At 44.1% G+C, this 14,561-nt stretch overlaps 1 long non-coding RNA gene across 1 annotated transcript; it reads left to right on the top strand.

Annotated features, from left to right (window-relative positions):
• The first annotated feature begins 270 nt into the window (after positions 1-270).
• LOC124709142 lies at positions 271-13,960 on the top strand. The gene is made up of 3 exons (XR_007005391.1): positions 271-316; positions 11,938-12,093; positions 13,833-13,960. It is a non-coding gene; the product is annotated as an uncharacterized LOC124709142 (long non-coding RNA).
• Positions 13,961-14,561: the final 601 nt, after the last annotated feature.

Raw genomic sequence — 14,561 nt, 5'->3', positions numbered from 1 at the left:
TTCAGTAACTTTAAAAACAACTATTATAGTAGTTGCGCTGTCGCTGGAAAGGACGCATGAAAATGGCACTGTTTTCTGTCACTAAGGAATATCTAAGCGGCAGATAGTAAACTAGAATTGAGAATGAAGAAACAAGCACAAGCACGAAGACAATGGAAAAACGAGAACAGGTTGTAGGTCGTGTTACCACTTAAGCAGTGGGCGGGGATCTACTGGTGCAGATAGGGTTTCGAATAAATATCGCTGCATAACGCGGCCTGTGACCAGACCACACCGACCGCTGCGGCAATGAAATGCTACGTCATCGTTCTCGTTGGTAAGCCATTTCATTCCACATTAGTAGCACGGCAGCTAACGCTCAGCGCGACCTGGCTTGCTCCGTACTGGCTGCGTTACCATTTGGTCTGTTTACGATTTGCGAAGTGGGTGTTCGCGTGTTTTGTACATGAGTTCGAATATTTTCAGTAGACAAAATAATCATAAGTTCCATGAAACATTTCAAAATTTCAAAATCTCTGTCAGATTAACCACCAAGAACAACGTAACAAATTTGAAAGACAAATTCTCGGAGTTTTTACAATGTTTGTAAATGTCCTGTGCGTCCGTCCTTCGTCAAACGGCACACGTCTAGCCTATCGTCCAGTTATGTCCATATGCGATTCGGAATACGAGGAGTGACGGTAAAAACAGCTGCTTCCAGGTTATGTGATAGAGGTGGAAGATGTAAGCCCACAAGGAAACATCGAGAGGCGTCACGTTCGAAGACCATGGTGGCAACTCCAATAGTGCCAGATGAACGGCCGCAGCACCGCCATCTAGCGACGAGACAACAACTCACTCAGGTCATGTCGCACAAAATTGTGGAAATGTAAAGAGGTGCCATATTGGTGAAAAATGAAATCACTGCTATCAGTTCTGGCATCAGCTACAATTGGAGGCAGTACTGTTGACGGTTCTCTTAGCGAAGACGAAGGGTTCATAGACTGTCTCGTTCTACAGTTGCCTATGGATTTTCTGCCCCCATACATGTGTCAAGTCCGCTGACCTCTCCAGAAAATGAAAAGTAGTTTCAACACTGAAGATTTCGCTTTCAAGATGGTTCAGCATATCAATGCAAAATTGCAGATGGCGCAGTTTGTCGCAATGACTTAAGGTTTGCGACAGGGGCAGATTGTATAACTTGCTCTTAATTGCTTTCGGTGAATTTTCCACCCTGTTAGCTGAAACGCGTTCAGTTCTGCACTAGCTCGACAGCTAGATTTTGTGGGGCTTCGCAACATCGCGTCGCTGGTACGGTCCACTCTTTGATGTGAACAAGCAGGGTCGATCCAGATGGTTTGCATCGCACAGCCATCCTCCTCGAATTTCCCTTACCACTTCACTATGCTGTTGTAAACTGGTGGTGGATTGTGAAACTGACACACACACACGCACACACACACGCACACACACACACAAACATCATCGATTGGCAACTGGCAAGTTATATCACGTAAAATGCTTTCTCTACTTGGTTTGCCGTCACTTTTCACAACTACGGCCGTTGGCGGTCCCTGTTGGCGGTTTAGCAAACCAATTTCTTGGGTGACAGGTAAAGAACAAAATACATGGTGTAGCATAAAGCTACAGACAGACTTTTGAAATTCATTTCTCGCATCTGGAAGGGGAAAATACGTTGTATGAATATGGTAGAAGAAAAAGAAGAAGGAACTCATTTTCTAACAATTGTTCGTAGCACATTACTCAGTCTAAGCGAACAGAAACAGCTCGCAACGCCATACCGCGTCAAACTTTTTAAACATGTCTCGTGTTCATGTCTTGTGAGTCCTGGCTCTCTCTGTTCGTCCATGACATGTAGAACTAGCGCCATAGACAACTTTGCCCATGTAAATGTCGGTTTCCAGATCTCACGTAAAACATATGATGCAGATTCGCAATGTCTTTTTTTTTTTGACATGAGATGTACTTCTTGCTCCGTAGATCCGTAGTCAGGATATCCCCAAGGATGTAGAACATGACGTAAAACAAGAATACACAATAAGTACTTACAACGAGCAAGAGGTATGCTAATGTACGTTGCACAGAGACCGGGCGAAAGGTTCCTCATAAATGTGGAATAACACACAAAACATACCTCGACTCAAAATATAATAACGAACTTGACACAAAATACAATGAGTTGTATATGGTAATTCGTAGACTGTTGTTCCCACATATCATCAAAGAGGAAAACCATCGTTTGCACTGATCGCATTACCGCGGTGAAAATGTACAGAAGTCTAATTTTACATAATACTCATATTGTTTGATACCATTAATAATATGTACACATCAGTCGGTTTACTAAAGAAGCTTTTCACTGGAGCGTGAGTTGGTGACCAATAAATAATTTATGCTCCTTGTAAACTGAACGTTTTAGTACTTTAAATTTGTATGTCTGCTTGCAAGTTATTGAAAATTTGTCTTCCTGAATAACAGCCACGTTTCTGGCCAAAGTAGATAACCTTAAGTTTTTGCGAAGATCGTTCTTATTTCTAGTATTGATTCCGTGTACTGGGCTGTTAGTTTGAAAAAGATATATACACTGAGGCAAAATAATCTCAACAACAAGAAGGAGTTGTACAACATAAATGAAAGCCGTTAGGCGTGTTTGCCGGCCGATGTAACCGAGCGATTGTAGGCGCCTCAGTCCGGAACCGCGCTGCTGCTGCGGTCGCAGGATCGAATCCTGCCTCGGCCATGGATGTGTGTGTTGTTCTTACGTTAGTTAGGTTTAAATAGTTCTAAGTTCTAGGGGACTGATGACCTCAGATGTTAAGTCCCATAGTGCTCAGAGCCATTTGAACCTTTTTTTTTTTTTTTTCGTTAGGCGTGTTTACACATCTGAAAGATGATGTCTATCCAGATTTCGCGCTAGTCGCATAAGAGTGGTCCTAGTACCGCCACTATGAGGATACAAATCAGGTTTGCTTTTAAATGCACGGTGTACCGGTCGTGAGCGTTAGTTTCCTTAAAGATTGCACATGGTGAGATGACTTCAGTTCAAATGTGTGTGAAATCTTATGGGACTTAACTGCTAAGGTCATCAGTCCCTAAGCTTACACACTACTTAACCTAATATAGTAAGGACAAAGACACACATCTAAGCCCGAGGGAGGACTCGAACCTCCGCCGGGATCAGCCGCACAGTCCATGACTGCAGCGCCCTAGACCGCTCAGCTAATCCCGCGCGACTGACTTTAGTCAAATATGTTTTTAAGGCGACAAAGCCGGCCAAAGTGGCCGAGCGGTTCTAGGCGCTACAGTCTGGAACCGCGCTACCGCTACGGTCGCAGGTTCGAATCCCGCCTCGGGCATGGATGTGTGTGATGTCCTTAGGTTTAACTAGTTCTAAGTTCTTGGGGACTGATGACCTCAGAAGTTAAGTCCCATAGCGCTGAGAGCCATTTTAAGGCGACAAAGCCGCCATTATCAATGCCTCACTGAGTTTGAACGAGGTCGTGTAATTGGACGATAGGCTAAGCTGATAACAAACAAGTCTTATGCGATTTCGGAGGCAGCCGCGCGAGTGGCTGCGCGGTTTAAGGCGCCATGTCACGGATTGCGCGGCCCCTCCCGCCGGAGGTTCGAGTCCTCCCACGGGCATGGGTGTGTGTGTGTTGTTCTTAGCGTAAGTTAGTTTAAGTGGTGTATCCTGAAGCAGCAGTTCGAGCAGCAATTGGCACCACAGTTACACGACATACTGATATAAATCGGTTGCTTCAAGGACAGCTCCGAGCCAAACGTAGCGTGCATTCCACTCACCCCAAACCACCGCCGTTTGTGACTGCAGGCAGTGGTGTCAAGCGAGAGCTTATTGGAGGTCGGCGAGGAGGTCTGTCGTGTGTTCTGACGAAAGCCGCTTCTGCCTCAGTACCAGCGATGGCCGTGTGTTGTATAGAAGAAGGCCGAATGAACGCCTGCAACCAACCTGTCTGGGATCTAGGTACACTGGACCTATACATGCAGTTGTGTTCTGTGATACGATTTCGAAAGACAGCAGGAGCTCTCTCGCGGTTATCCCACACACCCTGCCTATAAAATTGAACGTTACTCTGATGAGTCGACCTGTTGCCATTCATGAATAGCATTTCAGGGGATGTTTTCCAACACGATAACGCTCGCCCACATACCGCCGTTGAAACCCAGCATGCACTAAGAATGTCGACATGTTGTCTTGACCTACTCGATAACCAGATCTGTCTCCCATCGAGCACATATGGGGCGTCATCGAACGACAACTCTGCCAGCCACAACCGGCTTTAACCGTTCCCGTCCTGACTGACCAAGTGCAGCGGGCACGGAACTCTAAACCACGAACTGACATCCGGCAACTGTGCGACACAATGAATGCACGTTTGCATTCTCTGCAAGTGTATACAAACAAAACAATGCATGCTGGGGATAAAGCGAACAGCGTTTCGCTGCTTTTAACACAATAGATTTGTGTTCGGGTGAACGGTGGGGCTAATATCCATTTGGCCAACCTGATCTAAATTTCCTGTAGTTCCCTAAATTACTTTAGGCAAATGCTGTCTGTCCCAACCTTGTAAACTAGAAATTTCATAAGGAGATCGTCCCGTTGAGACCGATTGTTAGCGCTATTGGCTCTCCTACGTACAGGCTTGCCAAACACTTAACTAAATTGTTGGCGCCTATAGTTGGTCACTGCCCACATCATATTAAGAATTCAAAAATGTTTGTTGATATCATAAAACAGATGAAGATAGGCCCAAGTGATATCATGGTCAGCCTCGACGTGGTTTCTCTGTTCACCAAAGTACCTGTGGATGACACATTACAACTGTTGGCTGCTCATTTTTCCTCAGAAATTTTGAAGTTGTTCCGGCATACCTTGACGACTACTTACTTTTTATACAGTGGAAATTATTATGAAATGACGGATGGAACAGCAATGGGTTCGCCACTGTCACCAGCAATAGCGAATTTTTTCATGGAGGACCTTGAAGAACGAGCGTTGAGCAGTGCTCACCTCCACCCATCATGCTTCTACAGATACGTCGACGATACTTTTTTAATCTGGCCACACGGCAGCGACACGCTGCAGCAGTTCGTCGAACATTTAAATGGTGTACATCCAAACATAAAATTTACATTGGAGGTAGAGAAGGAAGGGAAGTTACCTTTTTTAGATGTGTTGGTGGAGCGAAAGCCGGATGGACGACTGGGCCATTCTGTGTACGGGAAGCCAACCCATACAGACTTATATCTGCATAGCCACAGCTTCCATCATCCGTCTCAGAAGAGAGCTATGCTGAATACTTTCGTACACAGAGCCAGGACTATTTCCGACAAGGACCACCTCGGTCCCGAGATTAACCATTTGACTACTGTTTTCAAGAGGAATGGTTATTCTGCCGGTGAAATTAAATCAGTATTGTCCAAGAAAGTAAGACACGATGCCGGCCATGTACAAGAAGAGGACCAACACATAGCGCGGCTTCCTTTTTGCGGTGCTACAACGAGCAAGATAGCCAGAGTCCTGAAGAGGCAAGGAATAAAACCAGTTTTCCGACCACCTAGGAAAATTAAGGAAATGTTGAGATCAGTCAAAGGTAGTCTCGGCTTAAGGGTGCCGGGAATTTATAGCATTCCTGGCGAATGCGGCAAGAACTACGTGGGCCAGTCTGTAAGAACCGTTGCCGACCGCTGCATCGAGCACCAGCGCCACCTGAAATAAAGGTATTTGGAAAAATCAGCGGTGGCTGAACATAGCCTGCTTAACAAGCATAAGATTTTATTTGAAGAAACCAGAGTAATAGCCCACGCATCGAATTACTGTTACTCTGTGATCCGAGAAGCAGTCGAAATTAGACTTAGCGATAATAACTTTAACAGAGACAATGGCTATCCACTTAGCAACACTTGGAAGAATGCAGTGGATAAAGAAAAATCGCAGAGGAAAACTTCCCGCACATTACCTCCTGACTCAAGGGATGGCGCTGCAAGCAACGCGGGATAGAAACTACATCTATGGAAGTAGAGGGCACCACTTCACTACGCGCCATATCGCTGTTGCTATGACGTATTCCAGCCAATCAGAAGCCGTCCTTTGCATATAAAAGTGGGAACCTCGCTAGTTCACGACAGTCAGTTTTAGCCCTGACGTCGACCATGGAGGTAGTGGTCGAAAGCTTGGAGTTTTATCCAGAATTGACGCGGCATGTACACCGAGAGATTTTTATTCTAGAAATTTAAGATTCTAAATGTCTGTGTGTATGAATTAGGTATGTAGTTCTTAAACTGTAATAACATATGTCCAATACATGTGTAGAAGTGCTCCGCAGATGACTAGGATTCACTACTACCGTTGGCACTACAGTGGAAACTGCCCGATGAATTTCAACAAAAATACTCCCCAAATTGCCACATGTAATCTCCAGTTCCCTAGGCTCATGCTATAAGCATAAATATGTGAACTTCTGCGTGCCTTATCTGAAGATGAACCTGACAAGGTGCGAAATCTTGTTCATGAAAATAAATAACGATTTCAACAGTGGCTGGCCCCAGTTATCTGTGATTCTATTTTACACGAATTTTGTTTTTTTAGGCGTGAGGGGTGTGTGCTGGAAGTTTTTCATGCCTTTTTGTCACAGCCTGTGTAGATAAAAGGTATAAAAAATGGTGCAAATGGCTCTGAGCACTATGGGACTTAAGATCTGAGACCATCAGTCCCCTAGAACTTAGAACTACTTAAACCTAACTAACCAAAAGACATCACACACATCCATGCCCGAGGCAGGATTGGACCCTGCCACCGTAGCGGTCGAGCGGTTCCAGACTGAAGCGCCTAGAACCGCTCGGCCACTCTGGCCGGCTAAAAGGTATAATACTTTTCAAATCAAAGTTGACAGGTCGCCACCGAATAATTTAAATTAAAATGTTCATTAACAAAGTAGTTTCCCGGTATTCGGTTTTCAGAATTATTCGGCTGTGCTTACTGAACAGCATTCATCGCCGTGCAAATTTGTAATTGAAGACAATTTCCTTATTTCCTACTGCATCAATCATATACAGGGTGATTCTTATTTACGTTTGAAAATCTTCGAAGCGAGATAGCTGACGGTGAGACAAGTAATTTAATATAAGATTCACGGGGTTGCAAACGTTGGGAAATAACCTAAATGTGGACGACAGATGTTGAAGATGTGACGTCATTAGCTAATGTAGCTCGCCCTAAGTGCAGCTGTTCGATCTATCGGTCTGTCGCGGCTGAAAATCGCAATCCAAGTCAAGTGCTCACGTCGTTTTGGCTTTGGGTCCACGCGCGCGGCTTCAGTGGGAGGGTGTCAGGGTTTGAGTCTTGCTTGTGGCAGGCGCTTTCTTTTCATTGCGTTAGACAATAATGTGTTTACATTCAGGTACGATTTATCATTTTATTTACCGGTTTCGCGGTTTATTGCAAAGTACTGTACCACAAGAACCTACCGTATTGTGTCACAAGTAGATGAGTATAAGCTTCCGAATTGCATCGTAAGCAGTAAATGACGTACGTTTTCTTCTCTAAATATTGTCTGTAAACAAAAAGAGAAGGGACAAAAGGAAATAAACACAAAACAAGAACACCTTTTTCTTGGTTACAGCGAGTACAACAGTTTTCTAACTTCTACGTTTACAACAGATCACATTTACAAGAGGTCTTTGAAATTTGCACCTTTCGCTCGAATGTAAGTACTGTGTCGCTCAGTCATCCCTCGATGCCCAAGCCCAACCGCAGCACGTGCGGCGAGGTACGTCATCTGGTGACGTCAGATGTTCAACATCTCTTAACCAAATTTCAAATGTTTCCCGACATTTGTGACCCTGAGAGTCTTATATTAAATTACTTGTCTCAGCTCCATCTACGCCGCTTCAGGAGGATTTAAATGTTAATTATAATCATCCAGTGTGGTGTTCCACGCAGTAGAGTAAAACTAATAACTCTAATAAAACTTATTCCAAGGAAAAGGTGGTGAACGACCTTATGCGGGGACAGGAAGAACCAAAATAGTGTACTTTCCTAGCCCTGTCACCAGGCGAACGTAGCTTGACGGGACTGTTTTCTTCATGCTTTTCTCGCAAATTTTCGCTGAACACTTTACTGTTGAAATTGCGCCTCCTTATTGTACTCTAATTTTTAGAAAGCTAGAATGTCATTCCCAAGAAAAAGAATACAACAGGAAGAGTAATTTCGAGATCTCAGTAGTAAAATTCCGAATGTTCCCTATACTGTGTAAATGTCTGCATCTTTGCGTACTATCTCTTCTCGAAAACTTAATCTCTTGAACGACTTACGAAATACTTCGGGCATCCACATCAAGTGAGACAAAAGATGTAAAACTACTACGTAAATCATTTACCTCTCGTCACTACCACGTCTGCTGACAATGTAGATTGTTAACAACCTTCGGCCGGCCGCGGTGGCCGTGCGGTTCTAGGCGCGTCAGTCCGGAACCGCGTGACTGCTATGGTCGCAGGTTCGAATCCTGCCTCGGGCATGGATGTGTGTAATGTGCTTAGGTTAGTTAGGTTTAAGTAGTTCTAAGTTCTAGGGGACTGATGACCTCAGATGTTAAGTCCCATAGCGCTCAGAGCCATTTGAACCATTTGAACAACCTTCCCGTCTCCACCACTTTCTACCCTTCTTCGTATTCAGGTGTATAACATTCTTTTCGCCTCGGCCTATAATCTGTCAGTATCTCAGTTCGTCACCACCTCCACAGAGCTGGAATACTGGCGTTTCTCATAAAAGTTGTTGTTATCACGACAGATACTCGTCCAGACATCAAAAAATGTTTTGCATCACCTCGGTTCCGAGAGTTCGGAACTTGTACAGAAAATTGGAATAGAGATCAACATAAACATCATTTCCGCCCTCATGAAAACCTCACATTGCATGTTGTACCCCAATACAGTGAGACCTTCAGAGGTGGTGGTCCAGATCGCTGCACACACCGGGACCTCTAATACCCAGTAGTTCGTCCTCTTGCATTCATGCATACCTATATTCGTCGTGGCACAATATCCACAAGTTCATCAAGGCAGTGTTGGTCCAGATTGCCCAACTCCTCAACAGCGATTCGGCGTAGATCCCTCAGAGTGGTTGGTGCGTCACGTTTTCAATAAACAGCCCTTTTCAATTTATCCCAGGTATGTTCGATAGGGTTCATGTCTGGAAAACGTGCTCGCCACTCTAGTCGAGCGATGTCGTTATCCTGAAGGAATTCATTCACAAGACGTGCACGATGGGGGCGCGAATTGTCGTCCATGAAGACGAATGCCTCGACAATACGCTGCCGATATCGTTGCACTATCGGTCGGGAGATGGCATTCACGTATCGTACGGTGCCTTCCATAACCACCAGCGGCGTTCGTCTGCCCCACATAATGCTGTCCCAAAACACCAGGGAACGTCCACCTTGCTGCACTCGCTGGACAGTGTGTTAAGGCGTTCAGCCTGACCGGGTTGTCTCCACACACGTCTCCGACGATTGTCTGGTTGTAAGGTGTCAGGCAAATCCAACACCTTCCATGGAAACCCTGACATGATAAGCAAATCCAGTAGTATGTCACATAGCTCCGAATAAATCGTGACATTAAATTAAGCAAAGTAATACGAGTAACGAGTGAGCAAATGGAATACCACAGACTAACACAAGAATGTCTAAATGCATGTCATACCTTCCCACCGTGAGACAGACGCAGTTCCGAGGGGAGAAACGAAAACAGAAGCCGAGAGCAGAACCGTGTTAAGCTGAAAGGCCCTACGATAAGGGACGGACGGACACCGACGTCGCCAGCTAACCGCTAGGACCACACCACCCGCAAGTTTTAGTGTGAGACTTTTTCGCGTCTCTGTTACGTCAGGACCAACCCCCAGCCCATGTTAAAGGATAGAGCCTTCCAGAAGAACAGTATAGATCTTAAGATAACGCTAAAAGGACCACACCAGCTGCAAGTTTTAGCGTGAGACTTTTTCGCGTCTCTGTTACGTTGCAAACTTTAAAAACATTGCCCCACGACGAAAAGTATAACGTTTCTCATTGGATAGACAGAATTTTTGTAGGCGGAGCTTAAGGTTAACATTGAGACCCTGACTGGTCAGAAGAAAACACAGCCAGATAGTTTTTTTTAAACCAACTTCGGTAAATTGTAGTAAGGAGAAGTTAGGATGGAGTTGCTTCCGAGACGGCGAGGTGAGCAGAGCTGTGCTATCTGCCGCCCCCTGACGAACACCGATAAGGTAATGAACGCACGCGATGCCGCATAGCAGCGCAAAAAGCTTCACTCAGAACTGCAGAAGTCTCATCCGTTACATCCCCGTTTTGCGTAATACTAGTGTCGATCGTTAATTGAAGCTCATGGTGTTCACATTTGCCACTTGAAGTAAAAAATCTGAAACGCGATGATTTTTCTGTTATATAGTTATTGAGAAGTCACATCAGCCACTGTAATTTACGACAAGTTAGATAAGTAATTAAAGATAATTGAGGGTCACTGTAGACCATTTTGATAGTTTTCTCTTTTGTGAAACTTAATTTAAACCTAGATTATAGATGTGATATGGCATAGGTCATCCTTCGATCCATTGTAGAACTTGGAAACCCATTCAGGGAATATTCGTTCACATTTTTGTTGAACGCAGTTGGTTTTTACCATCCTGTATTAAAACATTTCCTTTTATCAATAGTGCAATTTATAAACAATGTTTTGTGAGTAGAATAAAATTTCCAATGGTAAACTTAACTGCTTTTTCGACGTTATTTTTACCAACTAACTAAAAATAGGAAAGCCTTGAACGCCTTCCACTAAATTTAGTTAGTATTAAGATTCTTTTACAGGGAGTGCAGTGGAGCTGACACTGAAATCATTAAGTATTTGGTTATATCATCGCTAGTCTCACTGAACTCTTCTGAATTCTACATGACATGTGTGGTCTGGCGTCTCCTTACCAGCAACAGGTCCCAGGTTCAAACTAGTCAATTCCCTAAAAGACACGCTCAGAGCGTCTTTGCGCGAAAGTGGTAGGGAGACACGATATAGAACAAGCAGACACCACGCAGAATGTTAGATGGTTGAAGGCATACGCGACACTCAATCAGTGAAGAGAACGTGATGCCAGCCTTGAGCGGTCCGTTCGGCATGTTTCTGGGCCCAGCCGTACAGCGCTGCATCCTGTCGTGGTTGCAAAGATGGACCTCGCCATGGACGTCGGGAGTGAAGTTGCGTATCATGCAGCCTATTGCGCACAGTTTGAGTCGAAACACGACGTCCTGCAGCTGCGCGAAAAGCATTATTCAACGTGGTGGCGTTGCTGTCAGGGTTCCCCCGAGCCATAATTCGTAGGTACTGGTCATCCACTGCAGTAGTAGCCCTTGGATGGCTTGGGCGAGGCGTGTCATCGACAGTTCCTGTCTCTCTGTATCTGCTCCATGTCCGAACAACACCGCTTTGGTTCACTCCGGGACGCCTGGACATTTCCCTGGTTGAGAGCCCTTCCTGGCACAAAGTAACAATGCGAACGTGATCTAACCGTCATATTGACCGTCTAGGTATGGTTGAACTACAGACAACACGAGCTGTGTACCTCCCTCCTGGAAAGACTGGAACTGATCGGCTGTCGGGCCCCCTCCGTCTAATAGGACCTGTTCATGCATGGTTGTTTACATATTTGGGCAGGTTTAGTGATATCTCTGAACAGTCAAAGGGACTGGGTCTGTGATACCATATCCACAGTCAACGTCTGTCTTCAGGAGTTCTGGGAAACGGGGCGATGGAAAACTTTTTTTGGTGTGTGTATATTGTCCGAGACTCTCAGAAACGTGTACACTTGCTTGGCTCTTTCGTGGTTAGAAGCAGGGCACAGTGTTCTGATACTGTCGTGTTGCTCTTCTGCAGTGCTGCTGGCGTACCTGGCGAGCTGTGACGAGCAGTGCCCATCCTTCTGCACGCTGGAGTACAACCCTGTGACAGCACGCTGCAAGGGGGGTACCGTCACCGTGCACTTCGGCAACAGATGCTTCATGAACGTCCACAACTGCGAGCAGGGAGACGGTACGTAGCTCTCTACTGACCTCTGTAACTACTAGGACTCTTTTACTGCACGTAACGAACCTCCACCTTCGTTTCTAGTTTTCCAAGAAGCTTTGTCTCCATTTCGGGCAACGAAATTAGCACTTCCTACAAAGTAAACTGGTTTGCTAGTTGAAGGAAGGCCACATGGCAGAGAAGTTAGTAAAATGAGGTGAGGCTATGGTAAGACCATGAGCTCATACTCTGGAGGAGTTGGTTGTTTAAAATACCTGCCCAGCCGTCCTCGTTTAGGATTTCAGTGGTTTTCTCAATAACTTCAGTCACCGCTTGTGAACTGTCTAATGATGTTGATGTCAACAGGGCACTGTTCATTAACTTTTCTCCCTTAGCGAAAGACTTCCGCGTTTAAACCAATTTAGGGTTAATAAACACTGTACGATATATCATTACATCTCTAACTGATTTACTGCGACTTTTTGGTCGAAGTGGTAGGATCTGCTTCCTCCATGACATTGAAAAGAGAAGCACCAGAAACAAATGTGAAGAATGAATAAAATTAGGAGTCACGAATAAGTTAAGATACTGCCAAAACGAATATAACTCTGTCACTATACCAAACACAGAACTTTGTGGAGCAATTCAGTGTTAAGTGCTAAGACGCAGTATGTCAACTATTCAGTGTTGTATTGAACATGCTTTTAGTGCATCAGTCACAAGTCGAATCAGTCAGCAAATGTGTACCTGAGCTACGTTTTCAGTCAGTGCTGCCTGTTTCTGGATTCCACAACTTCTTCCAGAAAGCGTTTGTCGACTCAAGTACTATGAGTTCGTAACCACGTGCTACTACGATACTATCATTTATTAGCAAACCATTCGTACAAACAAAATATTGGATAATCAACAGCCGAATGGCCTCAGTTTATTAAATTCATTATTACTATTGTTTCTGTGTCAAAGATTTCTTAATGAATAAATCTTTCAGTTACTTGATATCCCTTTGCGACACAGTTTTTCAGTGTGTTGTAATACTCCATGACCTTTCCCTTTGTTGTGCTATTCACCTCTATGTCCTCCAACGACAATTAGGATACAAAGTCACTGTATAACAGTACGAAATATATTGCTGGGATTGGACGCTCCTGTTGATCTTTTCTCTATGTTTGCGAATTAAATTTGGTTTAAAAGAAAATGGAAAGAACAAGAAAAAACTCCGCCTTAAGCAAAACAGAATGTATTTCTTTTTTATTTGCTCAGACATTTTTCGACTCTTATGCGTCTTCTGTAGCTCTCAATTTCTTTCTGGAATTACACGTCTTGCCAAAATCAATTTTCACTAGCAATGTAATTCCAGAAATGAAAGGAGACCCACAAGCGATGACACGTAGGTATCGAAACATATCTGGATAAACAAAAAAGAAATAGTTTTGCTTTACGTAAGACAGAGTATAAAAAAGCCGTACGAAACTTTCGTAAAAACACCAGCGGTTGGCAATAGGCTTGTAACGGGACGCGTGGCTGCTTCACGTACAATGAATCCCTTCCAAATAACTCCTACAGTCAATCCTCGGCACCAGTTATGTTTGTTTTACATGCCTGACGCATTGGAGATGTTTAGTTAAAGATACTGGAACGTAATACCCGTCATGTAAAGACATTCTTAATATTTGGCAGAAGAAATATCAGTGCTTAAACTCGTAAGACAATTTCGCCATGATGATTTTATTAACAAATCATAATTTGTTTGTCGTTTGCCATTCCAGATTGCAAGGAGATATCATCCGGTGAGCAGAGCTGACCGTCAATGCTTTGACCAAGAAGGCTACAGTCAACATGCTAAGTTTTGTGTGACGTAGATAATTTTGTGGTTGAAATAAAACTGTCCAAAAAAGGAAAAGTTTTTTTTTCATTACTGTTTTGCTAACTTATTCTCCTCCATGATGTTTTCTGATCCAGTCCACATACCATTTGCAAATTGTTTTTCGTACCTGAAGAGTACCTACCGGTATAGTAACTGCGACATTCCTGTAAAGGTGCTAGTGTACTTTCACTGCAAATTTATATCACATACAGTAACACTGATACAAGTTGACACCTCGACAGCTTTCAAAGTTGCTTTTCTTTCCAACAGAGCACGCCGTTCACTCTGTCATCTCTGATCTCTTTACGTGACACCACTAACTACCACGACCTCTGTAGTAATATCTCTATTATTAAACGCCGAAAATGAACACCCGGACATCCAAACTCAGTTGCAGGTTGCCTAGATAAGGGCTTACAGAGGCAACAAAAATTAGGTTTCGAGTATTTCATAATATTGCTGTCGTAATCTACTCGTTAAGAGATACAATCTTACAATAAAGACGTAATTACAAAAGTAAAGTACTAAAGTGGAAACTGTCAACATACAGGGTGTCTGGGAAACAGGTTCCATCTAAAGGGGACGACGTGCAACAAGTGGAAAAAAGTTCCTGTAAACACTGATCGTAAAC

This window comes from Schistocerca piceifrons, chromosome 7 (genome assembly GCF_021461385.2).
Source record: "Schistocerca piceifrons isolate TAMUIC-IGC-003096 chromosome 7, iqSchPice1.1, whole genome shotgun sequence".
Lineage (NCBI taxonomy): Eukaryota > Metazoa > Arthropoda > Insecta > Orthoptera > Acrididae > Schistocerca > Schistocerca piceifrons.
This window is presented reverse-complemented; position numbering and strand designations above follow the sequence as displayed.